At 40.4% G+C, this 14,859-nt stretch overlaps 1 protein-coding gene across 10 annotated transcripts in view; it reads left to right on the top strand.

Moving 5' to 3' along the window:
* The window catches only part of ALB (albumin), a 141,967-nt gene that overhangs the window by 5,835 nt on the left and 121,273 nt on the right, over positions 1–14,859 (top strand). For 9 of the 10 annotated variants that reach the window (XM_081586830.1, XM_081586898.1, XM_081586859.1 and 6 more), the window contains exon 2: positions 1,170–1,414. The exons of the other annotated variant lie outside the window; for it this stretch is intronic. The gene's annotated coding sequence lies outside the window, so the exon portion shown is untranslated. The remainder of the gene's footprint in view (positions 1–1,169; positions 1,415–14,859) is intronic. 10 annotated transcript variants of the gene reach the window in all.

Raw genomic sequence — 14,859 nt, 5'->3', positions numbered from 1 at the left:
GGAAAGATTGAGGGCAGGAGGAGAAGGGTGTATCAGAGGATGAGATGGTTGGATGGCATCACTGACTCAAGGACATGAGTCTGAACAAACTCCGGGAGTTAGTGAAGGACATGAAAGCCTGGCCTGCTGCAACCCATGGGGTTGTAAAGAGTTGGACATGGCTTTGCAACCGAACAACAACAAAACTGTACATCATGTTCCTTGGAACTTGGGGTGATATTAGAGATAACTCATGCATTTAATTCATAGGTTGCATCTGGACCTTATGAAGAGGACTGCACATTACCTAAAAACTAGACTTTAAGCCTGACCTAGTAACTAGATAGAACTTTTAGATTGTCTTTATTGGGGTAGGATGTGTTCTTTGTGTGGGAAGAGAGATGAAATATAATAGATATTTAGTTATCAGAATAGTGAGCTCTTACAGGCTCTAGATTCTTTTTCTGGGCACACAGTTAAATTATATTTTCCAGCCTCCTTTGCAATTAGGCTTACCATTAGATGTGCCAATTAGGTTCTAACCAGTGAAATGTAAGTGAAAGTGATGTGCTTCTGTTGCATCTTTGGTACATAAAACATGTCACACGAAAAGTCCTCAAGCATCTCCATATTGCCCAGCAACTTAAAGCATTTGTATTGGAAACCATGTGTTAAAGATGGTGAAGTCACAAGGAGGAAGGATTCTGGTTTCCTGAATCTTCACTTGGAAGGTAGCTGCCTGCCTATTGTGTTAGAGTTCGTATGCATTCTTTTGTGTGACCCACTGAGATTTGAGAGTTTGTCCTTACTAGGATAGACCTATCCTTCTTACCCCATGTGCAACCATCCATTTCCTGGCCTTAACTCTCATACCAGAGGGGTGAGCCCATGAATCAAGCTAACCAGAGGACCCTAATCCTTCAGTCATGGTGATTGGTTTAGGAATGGGAAGGTTAACAAAAGGAAGCCAATCAGAGACCTCCTCACATTTTGGCTAGTTTTATTGAGCAAGGCACCTCACTCTGGCTGAAGTTAAGCAAAAACTTAAATTATCTGTTGCCTTTGGTTGCTAAGTGGCATGAAACTGTCTGAGAAATCATTTCAAGAAAGTAGAGACAGTTTCAGTGATATTGCAAGAGGGGGAAAAGTGCTCATGATTTGAGACACATGTTTCTTGACTCTCTCCTCAGAGTTGAAACCTTAATCGATAAGGGATGGATACTGCCAGGAAGACTTCAGAATTCAAAAGCAGGGAGCCTGTGGCTTAGGCCCTGCTTCCCACCTGGAACTTTGCCCAACACAGGCAACCTCAGTCAAGTAGAAATGGCAGCATAATATGTTAAGCAGAGGGCCAGGCAGCATTGATAACCACTCCCACTTCTGCATGTTCCTTGACTGCAGTGAACTGAAAAGGAAATACAGAATTCCATAAGAGGTATGTAAATTGGATTCACAGAGCCCATTTGCTTTACACAGGCTTGCTGCAGTACAAGATGATTCAAACTCCTGGCAGAGGCTCTGGGTTCATGGATTGGATAGAAGATCCTGTTAAGACACACCCATAAATTCTAAAGTAAGGGCAGACAAAAAACAATCACTTTTTGAGAGACTAGATTGCAAACTGTATCAATGGTAGACCTTAGAGCAACAAATTTAGATAGCAGGCAGATACCCATCTGACAATGCCATGATGATGAAGGACCTACCTCCAGCAACAGGATAAAATCTTAGAGAAAAGCCTAATAATATGTTAGTTTGAATTCTCTAAACTTGCATCCAAAATTGATATGAAATTCAAAACAGACTGTTAAACTGGAAAAGGGTAAGAAATCTCAACATGGCAAGGTTTAGGTTTTTAATCTTGACTAGTGCATAAAATAATACCAGTGTCAACAACTGACATACCCTGAAATGTAAAACTAGTGAGTCTGGGTGGGTTGCATTCTGATAACGATTCCTTGGCCCTGGCTAGGAGGTTTGTTGATATTTAATGTGTTGCAGCCCAGCAAGCAATTGTTAAATTTTAGATCTTAGATAATGTCTACATCAAGGTTAACATTTTAGGGGAATTGGTAGGAAAACATCAGGTTTTGGAGTGTGTCCATTAGCACACTCCATTGGAGTGTGTACAAGAAAGGGATACATTTCAGCTCAAGCTAGCATTAGGAATGCAGAAGAAAGAATACAGTTGACCCTTTTAAATAAATACAGTTGGCCCTCAGTATTGGCGAGTTCCACATATGTGATTAAATCTACAAATTTAGAATCCACAGATCTAGAGGGCTGACTACTAGACCCAAGCATCTGCAATTTTGGTGTCTGTGGCAGGTCCTAAAACCAGTCCCCTTTGAGGATGGAGAAACAATTGTGTATTTCTCAGACATCCCCTTTTTGATTGTACTCAGAAACCTATGTGACTGAGAATCAAACCTGCATCTTGTAGGTTTGGAAAACCCATATTCTCTGTTCTGAGCTAAAGTAGGGCAACAGAGGTAAAGAGTTGAAAACTTAGTAAAAAATATAACTGGAATCCTGAAAAAAGCCCTGATTCCTGATCACCTCGTGCATCTTGCTGTATATATCCTGTCTGACAATTGTTGACAAATTAGTCCCACTGTGAGTAGCCATTCCCTGAGATGCAACGTGGGGGCAAATGAACAGAGATAAATTCTAGCTGCATTATCCCTAAACTCATTCCTCGGCTTATAATATTGGATGCGAAGGCCAAAATGGAAATACACAGTTAGTTTAGTTGACTAGAGCATGAACACTGCTTTCCAGCCTTGCAACACATTGCTAAGGGACAGAAAACAGATTAACACACCATCTCTGGTTTTGGTTTCTAAACCATGGAGTTACCAAAAAACAAGGTGACCAGTAACCAACTAAGATTTTAAGAGACTTGTTCAGACAAAACTTACAAAGCCTTGCAAACAAAGACCTATGTTTGCTTAATTCTGATACCCTCTGATGTATGGGCAAGGGATCAGGGAGCATCTTCGAGAGAGCGAACTCAAGACATATTAACTGACTGAGGACCTCATCTGCTACTAATTAGAGTGCCCTTACTTTCCTTCAGTATGTACCAATACCTAATAAAATTATCTTTGTCATGCTATACTGTGATGAGCTACATCCAAACATGTTTAAAAGAAATGCATATCACCTAGAACTCTTGGTTTCTAAGCAAGATGAAAAAATTGGATGAGATATTGGCATGTCTCCTACCTGAGTAGAGAGTATTTCAATTGTCCCTGGGATAATTACATAGTCCTAGGCCAGGATATTTAAAAAATTCTACATACTGAGAAAAGGACAAGTATAGGTGCCAAGTAGCCAAGGGGTAGAATGTAGTGGACAACACTTTTAGTATGTCTATCTTTTCAGGAGATTCCTATCTTTTATGGAATAAAGCTCTCAGTTACATGACTTTTACTCTGCCATAAAGATAGGTGCATGAATTGAGCCAGTCTCGAGAGTGATGTATGACAATCAGGCTAGAGCTGCCACTCACCATCTTTGACACAACAGGGAGCAAACCTATCTTACCATAAACAGGTTTGCCTCAGAGGTATTGCAGGTTTGGTTCCAGACTACCACAATAAAGCAAATACTGATAAAGTGAGTCACATGAATTTATTGGTTTCCCAGTGTTTATAAGTTACTTTTGCACTATATTGTAGTCTATTAAGTGTACAATACCGTTAATGTCTTTAAAAAATGTACATAGCTTAAATTAAAAAATACTTCATTGATATAAAACACTATCCATCATCTGAGTCTTCAGCGAGTTGTAGTAGCATCACAACTACTTTCGCAGATCACCAAATCAAATATAGTAATAATAAAAATGTTTGAAATGCTGTGAGAATTACCAAAATATGACAGAGATACAAAGTGAGCAAATGCTGTAGGAAAAATGGTGCTGATAGGTTTGCTTAGTGCAGAGTTGCCACAAACCTTTTATTTAAAAAATGCAGTATCTGCAAAATGCAATAAATGAAACATAACAAAGTAAGTTACACCCATAGAAAAAGAAGAAGAAGGCAATATTGGCAATAGAAAGTAGAGTCTAGATGCATTTGAAATCTGGGATCATAGACTAACCCATTGTCCGTTAATTAAGTGGCCACCAAGTTCTTTTTTCCCTCCCATGCCTGCCATTCTCATTTAAGCTACTTTAAGGTAGGTTTTACACGTTTGCAACTAAAACACTGTAGTCCTCTGGGTGACATAGTTCCATTCTTAGAGAATCTTACAAAAGAAGGATTGGGGCAGTAGTTAATATTATCCCACCGAAACCCCCATGGAGATATTTCCTCGGTTGCCTTCCTTAGAGAAACTGTGACTGACTTTATTAAGGAAGATAGTGATTTATGATTACTTCCTAACTGCCAAAGTCATTAGCCATTAGTCTCTTCAACCCCTGACTTATCTCGTGTGAAATGTGACATCAGTTGTAGTTTCCAAGTGGTCCCAGTAAACTAATTCCCCTTTTCTTGCCTAGGTTCTGAACAAGTTAAAAATAAAGGATAGAAATGGGGACCAAAATATCACTTTATTACTGATAAAGTTAAGTCGGTTGATGTTGCTTACTGGGTAAATAGGCCTGCCAACTGATCCCCAGAATTAGATTTATACCTCCAATTCCTAGCATTATACCTCCAATTCCTAGCAACACCTGACAGGGACAGCATGGAAGATCAAATGAAAATTCGGTCTCTGGACAACTTTGTTCTTGGAGGTTGGAGGACAAAGCCAAATCAGACATTCTTCAGAAATTTACTAATTTTGTAAGTCACTCAAATCTCCCTAAGCATAGAGGAAGACCCAGAACTAATTGAAGTCCTTTCACAAGGAGTAAATGTTAGAAGTAGGATGCATTCATTACTAATACCATTGACCAATTCCTGCTTGAAACTTCCTTCCTTTAGCTTCCATGAAAACCTATTTGCTTTACCTTTTTAATCAATCCTACTTATTCTTTATAGGCCTTTCTTCCTCTATCTGGCTCTTAAATATTGAGTTTCCCATGATTCAGGCCATTGCCCTACTTCTATTTTGACTGTTCCTAAGTAATTGCATATAAGTTCACAATTTTATTTGCTATAGTTAAGACTAATGAATTCATAACCCTTATCTCCACCCCAACCCATATAGGTCCAGGGCTACCAGTGGAATTACAGTGTTTAGTATTTCCTTAGCCTTCATCTGCAAGCTAAATGGATCCAAGATTATCAAATCCTATTTATTCAGTCTATGTTCTCATTATCTACTTTCTTTGTCCTCACAGCCACTGCCTTAATTTGGCTTCTACCATCTTTCACCCATTCTATTGCAATAGTCTATGAATCTCTCTGTCTCTGATCCTATCCTACTCCATTTTATGCTTGACATTGCCACCTGAGTTAATTCTCTACTTTGTGAAAAGTCAATTGTGAAAATAATTGACGTCTGGATGTAAAGAAAACAATACATATTGATTGTAGAACATTAACAAAATAGAAAAGCACACACAGGAACATATCGTTCCATCAGCTAGAGATAGCCACTGATGATGTTTTAGTCTCTTAAGTAAATCCTAAAGGAAATCAGTCCTGAATATTCATTTGAAGGACTAATGCTGAAGCTGAAGCTCCAGTAGTTTGGCCACCTGATGCGAAGTACTGACACATTGGAAAAGCCCCTCATGCTGGGAAAGACCGAAGGCAGAAGGGGATGACAGGAAGAGATGAGATGGTTGGATGGCATCACTGACTCAAGGGACATGAATTTGAGCAAACTTTGGGAGTTGGTGATGGACAGGGAGGCCTGGGGTGCTGCAGTCCCTGGGTCGCAGAGTCAGACACAGCTGAGCGACCGAACTGAAGTGTATTTTTAAATGAGAATGTTGCTTCTGCTTTTTTAGCATGCTTTTTTGTTTTACTTAATATATGTGAGCATATTCTCATGGCATTAGATGTCATTTGTATTGAATATATAATGGATATATCAATTTATTTAAGGCAGGCATTGCAGGGAAGCCTGGTGTGCTGCAGTCCATGGGGTGCAAAGAGTCGGACATGACTTAGAAACTGAGCAACAACAAGACATATATTAAAACTTAAGAAAATCAAAAATAAAGAAAAAATCTTGAAAGAAGCCAGAAGCAAAAAATACCTTACCCGTAGAGGAGCAAAGATAAGAATTAGCATTTAACTTCTTGGTTGTTGTTGTTCAGTTGATAAGTCATGTCCGACTCTCCCCTGATGGCTCAGGCAGTAAAGAATCTGCCTGCAATGCAGAAGACCCTGGTTCCATCCCTGGGTCAAGAAGATCCCCTGGAGAAAGGAATGACTACCCACTCCAGTATTCTTACCTGGAGAATTCCATGGACAGAGGAGCTGGCAGGCTACAGTTCATGGGGTCACAAAGAGTCAGCTACACCTCAGCGACTAACACAATTGAAGCAAGGGAATGTCAAAAATGTGTGGACATGTTTTGTGGGCTCCCTGGTGACTCAAACGGTAAAGAATGTGCCTGCAGTACAGGAGACCTGGGTTCGAACTCTGGGTTGGAAAGATCACCTGGAGAAGGGAATGGCTACCCACTCCAGTGTTCTTGCCTGGAGAATTCCATGGACAGAGGAGCTCTACATCCATGGTGTTATAAAGAGTCAGATACAACTGAGCGACTAACACTCTCTTCAGAAACCATGCAATCAAAGAGAGTGAAGTGAAATATTTAAATCATTGAGAGGCAAACACCCCAGTGTAGAATTCTGTACCCTATAAAATTATCTTCACTGGATTGGGTTACTATTTTCCCTTCCAAATAGCTCCTTTATTGCCCTTATTTTGAGGTGTGGCTTTAGGTCTTACTTCTGGACGTTCACCTAAAATCCATTTCTTTCATCCATCAAAAAATTCTATAAGCCATTCAGTGTCCTATAATATATTGCTTTCTGCTTAACCACAGTATATTTTACCGCTTTCAATTTAACTCTGACCAACAGAAAGTACCAGCAGTGACTTTCTCAAGAAAATGTGAACTTGTGAATGATTATCTGACCTGAGTAGGTTTTAAACAGGCAAGAGTCCTTTTAGCATCAGTGAGTGGGACCCAGGAAATCTGTAGCTTAAATAATCACTGGTGATTTCCTGGAATGAAGTGTTTACTGATGTCAAAACTTTGGCAAGCCATATGAATATAATGTGAATGAGGAATACAGGTTTGTGGCGTGGGTTGTCTGCTTTTAATTATACCAAACAAAAAGCTTAGATAAAGACCATGACAAAACCAAGATTTTAAATTCCAGGCTCTAGGCATGATTAGCGTTTTTGGGAGCTTCTATAATTGCCCTAAGCAAAACTTGCATAGTTAGGTCCAGAGAAATCATACCTGAAAATAAGACATAGAATCTGATCTTCCAAATTGCAGGGTTAGAAAGAAGGCTGAGAATTCACAGGATTTCCATGGCTTATATGTAAAAATCAGGGACTATCTGGGACATAATAGGACCCTGAGAACATTTGGGTGAATTCAGGTAACTCTGAAGTTCACAAAACATCAAACTTCACTGTGTCTTCCTTGCTAGCAGGCCTTCTTCTTGTTAAGACTTTCCTTTCCCTCCCTGAAATCCTTGTAGCAACCCACTTGAGGGAGCTATCACATGTCATATCTCTCCCATTCTTGTATCCAGTCCAGATCTGTAACTAGAGTCATAATCTGTTAAGAGTCTATGAATAAGAGTGGCAAGATTTTGATAAGCTTCAGAAAACTGGAAATATGTATGAAGATGAAAAAAAGAAAGGAATACAAATTTAGAGTCAAACGTATTGATATAGGAGTCTCATCCATGTAGTTATATTAATAATTAGTTTAGATGTAATCATTTTGGAATAGTTATAATCATTTGTTGGCTTGAGAAACTGAAATGTATTTTTGCTGGTGGACAAAATTAAGTGGATTTGAGATATCAGAAGTTCCTTAACAAAATGTAGAGGAACAAATAGATTTAAGGAAAAAAGAAAAACTTGAGTGATTTATCATGTTCACTCTTTCTCCTACTTTCCATTGTCTCCCAGAAGAGCCCAAACTCTCCTCATTGAGATGTTGACAAAGTAGTGACAGAAGTGTCAGCAGTCTTGAAAAGCTCAACACTCTTGTTTCCATCATCAAAAGCCTGGAGATAAGGTGGGGGGGGGGGAAGTACTATTGGAAGAGGCCCTCTTATTTTAATAGAAATAGGATAATCTACAGGCCAATTTATTGCATTTAAGTAACAGAAACACTGTAGATATGATTGCTATAACTGTAAGACTACAGTGGAATTCAGAATGAAAGATCTTTGGTAATGGCAAAATGATCATGAAGCTTCTTAGGACTAAATAGATAGGCAGCTTACAAGAATAGTCAGGGTTGCCACATTACACATAACTCTAAGCAACATTTACTTTGTAGTCTGTATAGATGGTATCTCTTGGAGCACAAGACCTACTACAAGTGAGAATTGTGCACCCTTGAACTATACAAAAAAGATGTTCATGACCCAGATAATCATGATAGTGTGGTCACTCACCTAGAGCCAGACATTGTGGAATACGAAGTCAAGTGGGCCTTAGGAAGCATTGCTGCGAACAAAGCTAGTGGAGATGATGGAATTCCAGTTGAGCTATTTCAGATCCTAAAGGATGATGCTGTGAAAGTGCTGCACTCAATATGCCCACAAATTTGGAAAACTCAGCAGTGGCCACAGGACTGGAAAAGGTCAGTTTTCATTCCAATCCCTAAGAAAGGCAATGCCAAAGATGCTCAAACTACCCCCATGACTGCACTCATCTCACACACTAGCAAAGTAATGCTCAAAATTCTCCAAGCCAGGTTTCAACAGTACATGAACCATGAACTTGCAGATGTTCAAGCTGGTTTTAGAAAAGGCAGAGGAACCAGAGATCAAATTGCTAACATCCGCTGGATCATCAAAAAAGCAAGAGAAATCCAGAAAAACATCTATTTCTGCTTTATTGACTATGCCAAAGCCTTTGACTGTGTGGATCACAACAAACTGTGAAAAATTCTTAAAGAGATGGGAATACCAGACCACCCGACCTGCCTCCTGAAAAATCTGTATGTAGGTCAGGAAGCAACAGTTAGAACTGAACATGGAACAACAGACTGGTTTCAAATAGAAAAGGAGTACGTCAAGGCTGTATATTGTCACCGTGCTTATTTAACTTATATGCAGAGTACATCATGAGAAACGCTGGGCTGGATACAGCACAAGCTGGAATTAAGATTGCCAGGAGAAATATCAATAACCTCAGATATGCAGATGACACCACTCTTAATCCAGCGCCTTAGACCGCTCGGCCACGCTACCCACTGCGATGACACCACTCTTATGGCAGAAAGTGAAGAAGAACTAAAGAGGCTCTTGATGAAAGTGAAAGAGGAGAGTGAAAAAGTTGGCTTAAAGCTCAACATTCAGAAAACTAAGATCATGGCATCCGGTCCTATCACTTCACGGCAAATAAATGGGGAAACAATGGAAACAGTGACAGACTTTATTTTTGGGAGCTCCAAATTCACTGCAGATGGTGACTGCAGCCATGAAATTAAAAGACACTTGCTCCTTGGAAGAAAAGCTATGACCAACCTAGATAGTATATTAAAAAGCAGAGACATTACTTTGCCAACAAAGGTCTGTCTAGTCAAAGCTATGGTTTTTCCAGTAGTCATGTATGGATGTGAGAGTTGCACTATAAAGAAAGCTAAGCACTGAAGAATTGATGCTTTTGAACTGTGGTGTTGGAGAAGACTCTTGAGCGTCCCTCCAACAGCAAGGAGATCCAACCAGTCCATCCTAAAGGAAATCAGTCCTGAATATTCATTGGAAGGACTGATGCTGAAGCTGAAACTCCAATATTTTGGCCACCTGATGCGAAGAACTGACTCATTTGAAAAGACCCTGATGCTGGGAAAGATTGAAGACAGGAGGAGAAGGGGACAACGGAGGATGAGGTGGTTGGATGGCATCACTGACTCAATAGACATGAGTTTGAGGAAGCTCCAGAAGTTGGTGATGGACAGGGAGGCCTGTTGTGCTGCAGTCCATGGGGTCACAAAGAGTCTGACTGGACACGACTGAGCAACTGACCTGACTGACTGAATTGTGCAAAATGGTGACCTGGATATAACTTAAAACATACTGAAAATCACAGTTTCTTACCTAGTCTCTAAACCTGAGTCACTTTATAGTCCCTAAGAACTCCAAGAAGTGGTCACATGAGGAAGATACATGTATCACAGATACATGCTGTAAATCTTTCTCCTTACATTTTTTTGAATTTTTATTTATTTGGCTGTGTCAAATCTTAGTTTGGCACACAGGATCTTTGATCTCCATTGCAGTATGTGGGATCTTTAGTTGTGGCATGTGGGATATAGTTCCCTGACCAGGAATTGAACCTGGGCCCCCTGCGTTGGAAATGTGGAGTTTTAGTCACTGGACCAATAGACAAGTCCCTTTCTCCTTACTTTCTATAAGGGGCCCATGGATATTTACTAATGCTTGGCCCCATTTCCTTACCCCTATCTCTAGCCACATCCTTGCTATTTCCTTACCATAGCCACAGAGTATTTTCCTGCTTCCTTACTTTGGGCCCAGCATTATAATTTGTTTTGGCCGGATCATGTAAATGGAAGTAACAATGTGCCATTTCTGAGCTGTGGCAGGTATTTGAACATGTCTGTTTGACTTCTTGCCTCTCTATCACTGTCATGAGAAGACATCCTAGCTAATATTTCACATATTCAAGGAAAAAGAGTGAAACAGATCCACACTAGCAAACTTGTACCTCAGTTCAACTAAAGATATGTGTCAAAGCCCAGCTGAGATCAGCAGAACTACCAATAAAAAAAAAAAAGACACAGCCAGTGAGCTTCTTTGGGTTTTTTGAGATAATATATGGCATTTGTGTGGGCATACCCGGTGGCACTAGTGGTACAGAACGTGCCTGCCAATGTAGGAGACAGAGGAGATGCAAGTTCAATCTTTGGGTTGGAAAGATCCCCTGGAGGAGGAAATGGCAACCCACTCCAGTATTCTTGCCTGGAGAATCCCATGGACAGGGGAGCCTGGCGGGCTACAGTCCGTAGGGTTGCAAAGAGTCAGACACGACTAAAGCAACTTGGCACACATGCATGCATGGCATTTGTGTATGCTTCTTAAACCTTTCTAATGCAATCGAGGGAAGCTGACCCATAGATGTGAACAAGAATAAATAATTGTGTAAACCACTGAATTTGGGGAAAGTTTGCTACATAGCAATAGCTGATCAATTGGGAAAAGGGAATACCCTGGAATTACTAGATGCTGACTCAGCAAAATTGAATCCTCAAGCCTTGGCGTGCCACTGTGATCCACCAAATAGAATTGTCGTTTGTGTAATTTTTAAGTAAGGTAAAGCTGCATTCCTGGAAAAACTGCATGATTAGTGCTACCATAAAAAGACTTGAAAGATGTAGTGGCAATGATTCTTTTCTATTCATGTTTATCTATCCTCTTTTGCCTAAGTAGAACAGTCTTGGAGTGTTGGAGAATAGCTGTGAACTACTGTAAATATAATCAGGTGGTGACTCTAGTTACAGCTGCTGTTCCAGACATGCTGTCTTTAATAAAGTAAATCAACATAGCCTCTAGCAGTTAGAATATGGCTATTAATCTGGCAATTGTTTTTTTCACTGTATCTTGGTAAGAAGGTAAAAGTGCAAGTGTAGTCACTCAGTTGGGTCTGACTCTTTTCGACCCCATGGACTGTAGCCTGCTAGACTCTTCTGCCCATAGGATTCTCTAGGCAAGAGTATTAGAGTGGATTTCCATTCCCTTCTCCAGGGGATCTTCCTGACTCAGGGATCGAAGCTGGGTCTCCTGCATTGCAGGCAGATTCCTTACCATCTGAACCACAAGGGAAGCCCCATCTCAGTAAGAATAGGACTCCAAAAAAGTGTTTGTTTTTATGTTGAAGAAACAAATACACTTTCACTGATCTGTGTCAATTCTTTAGCTCTCAGTTACAATCTAGCCTGCAGAGACTTTAACATCTCACCATCTTATAATTCTACATAACATTACACTGGCAAACTAGTTTAATGATATAGTAATAGGTAACTGGATTTCAGGGACCAGGAGATAAACTCCAATGAAAATCCAGGTAACTGTGACCTGAGTGAAATTTCTAAGGATCAGGTGGTCTCGGCATCTCAAGGTATTCCTGCCAACACAATAGGAAAAGTGGTGCACCTTTCCCCCATATCACTAAGAAAGCACTTGATGAGCCTCTTCCTAATTTTTAAATTAACATATACTACCATTTCGAACTTCCCTGGTGTCTCAGATGGTAAAGAAACTGCTTGCAATGTATGAAACCCAGGTTCGATCTCTGGGTCAGGAAGATCCCCTGGAGAAGGGATATGGCTACTCACTCCAGTATTCTTGCCTGGAGAATCCCATAGACAGAAGAGTCTGGCGGACTACAGTCCTTGGGGTCACAAAAGAGTCAGACACAACTGAGGCGACCTAGCACATACTCACTACATTTGGATACACTACTCCAATCTATTTAATGTTACCAACTTTGAAATGTTCTCAAGGCAAGAGAACTTTTTAGCTGGTCTAGGCTGTAGATTAAGGTTCTATAACAGATTTATTTCATCCTAATTCCAAAGAAGGGCAGTGCTAAAGAATGTTCAGATCACTGGACAGTTGCGTTCACTTCCCATGCTAGTAAGGTTATGCTCAAAATCCTTCAAGCTGGGCTTCAGCAGTATTTAAATCGGGAACTTTCAAATGTACAAGCTGGTTTTAGATAAGGCAGGGTAACCAGAGATCAAATTGCCATCATTCATTGGATTATAGAGAAAGCAAGGGAATTCCAGAAAAAGCATCTATTTCTTTGACTATGTACGTGAAAGCCTTTGACTGTGTGGATCACAAGAAACTGTGGAAAATTCTTAAAGAGATGGGAATACCAAACCCTGTTACCTGTCTCCTGAGAAACCTGTATGAGTATCAAGAAGCAGCAGTTAGAACCTTACATGGAACAACTGACTGGTTCAAAATTGGGAAAGGAATATGACAAGGTTGTATATTGTCACCCTGTTTATTTAACTTATATACAGAGTACATTATGCAAAATGCTGGGCTAAATGAGTTACAAGCTGGAATCAAGATTGCCTGGAGAAATATCAATAACTTCAAATATGCAGATGACACCACTCTAAAGAACTACAGAGCCTCTTGATGAGGGTGAAGTAGATTGAGAAAGCTGGCTTAAAACTCAACATTCAAAAAACTAAGATCATGGCATCTGGGCCCATCACTTCATGGCAAATAGAAGGGGGAAAAATGGAAGCAATGACAGATTTTCTCTTTTTGGGCTCCCAAACCACTGTGGATGGTGACAGAAACCATGAAATTAGAAGACACTTGCTTCTTGGAAAGAAGGCTTTGACAAACCTAGATGGCGTATTAAAAAGCAAACATGTCATTTTTCCAACAGAGGTGCATATAGTCAAGGGTATGATTTTTCCGGTAGTCATCTACATATGTGAGAGGTGAACTATAAAGAAGGCTGAAAACCAAAGAATTGATGCTTTTGAGTTGTGTTGCTAGAGAAGACTCTTCAGAGTCCCTTGGACAGCAAGGTGATCAAACCAGTCAATCCTAAGGGAAATCAACCCTGAATACTCATTGGAAGAACTGATACTGAAGCCGAAGCTTCAATACTTTACCACCTAATGCGAGCAACTGACTCATTGGAAAAGACCCTGATGCTGGGATAGATTGAAGGCAAAAGGAGAAGAGGGTGGCAGAGGATGAGATGGTTGGATGGCATCACCGATTCAATGGACATGAACTCGGGTGAACTCCAGGAGATGGTGAGGGACAGGAAAGCCTGGCATGCTTCAGTCCATGGGGTCACAAAGAGTCGGGCACAGCTTAGTGACTGAACAACAGCAACAACAGATTAAGAGTCTATAACAGATCAAGATGCTGTTTGGAGCCAGAAGAATAATGGTGTAGCCTCCTAGGACTTTGAATCAGTGCTGTATTATCAACTGTTCTCCTTTTAGAAAATTCCTGGGCTTGTGTTGTGAGCCTTAGTAGAGACTGAACATTTTACTATGAGAATTTAAGACCTTGACGTCTTGGATGATCATCACAAACTGGGTTTTATCTAACCTAACAAGCCGTAAAGCTGTATATAACCAGAACCACTCCAACATCAACTCAAAGTGATGTATAGAAGATTGGAGTCACTGAAGCCACTAGTAAATGATATGACCATGTAGGTGGCTCACATTACCACCTACTCTGTATATAATGCCACCATTCTGTCAATCCAAACATCCCTGTGGTGACCAACCCCACAGGGAATTCTCTATGACCAGTTGACTCAGGAAGAAAAAATTCAATCCGGGCTTACAGATGGTTCTGGAAAATGAGCTGGCTCCTGCCAGAAGCAGATTGCTGTAGCATTACACTCTTATTCAGTGTTAACTCCAAGGGGAAGAGCTTTAGTCAGTGTACCTCATTTTCAATTTGGAAAAGTAATGTCCTTTTCCTATTTATGGGTAGTGGTTAGTGGTCTGGCTGGGCATACAGGGACATGGACAAAATAAGAGGCAAGGACTGAGGGATAAGTACATTTGGGACCTCTTGTAATGTTAAAAGAATGTGAACATATTTGTATCTCATGAATATGCCAACGACAACAGCAATAGCAGCAGACAAAAGAGATCACCTCTGCAGGGGAGGCTTATCATTGATCAGGTAGCTGATATGACCTCTTCTGTGGCTACTAGTCGGAGAAGGCAATGGCACCCCACTCCAGTACT

This window comes from Giraffa tippelskirchi, chromosome 1 (genome assembly GCF_054371585.1).
Source record: "Giraffa tippelskirchi isolate mGirTip1 chromosome 1, T2T-mGirTip1v1.2.pri, whole genome shotgun sequence".
NCBI classification, from domain to species: Eukaryota; Metazoa; Chordata; class Mammalia; order Artiodactyla; family Giraffidae; genus Giraffa; species Giraffa tippelskirchi.
The sequence above is the reverse complement of the archived record's forward strand: the minus strand, read 5'-3'. Positions and strand labels throughout refer to the sequence as shown.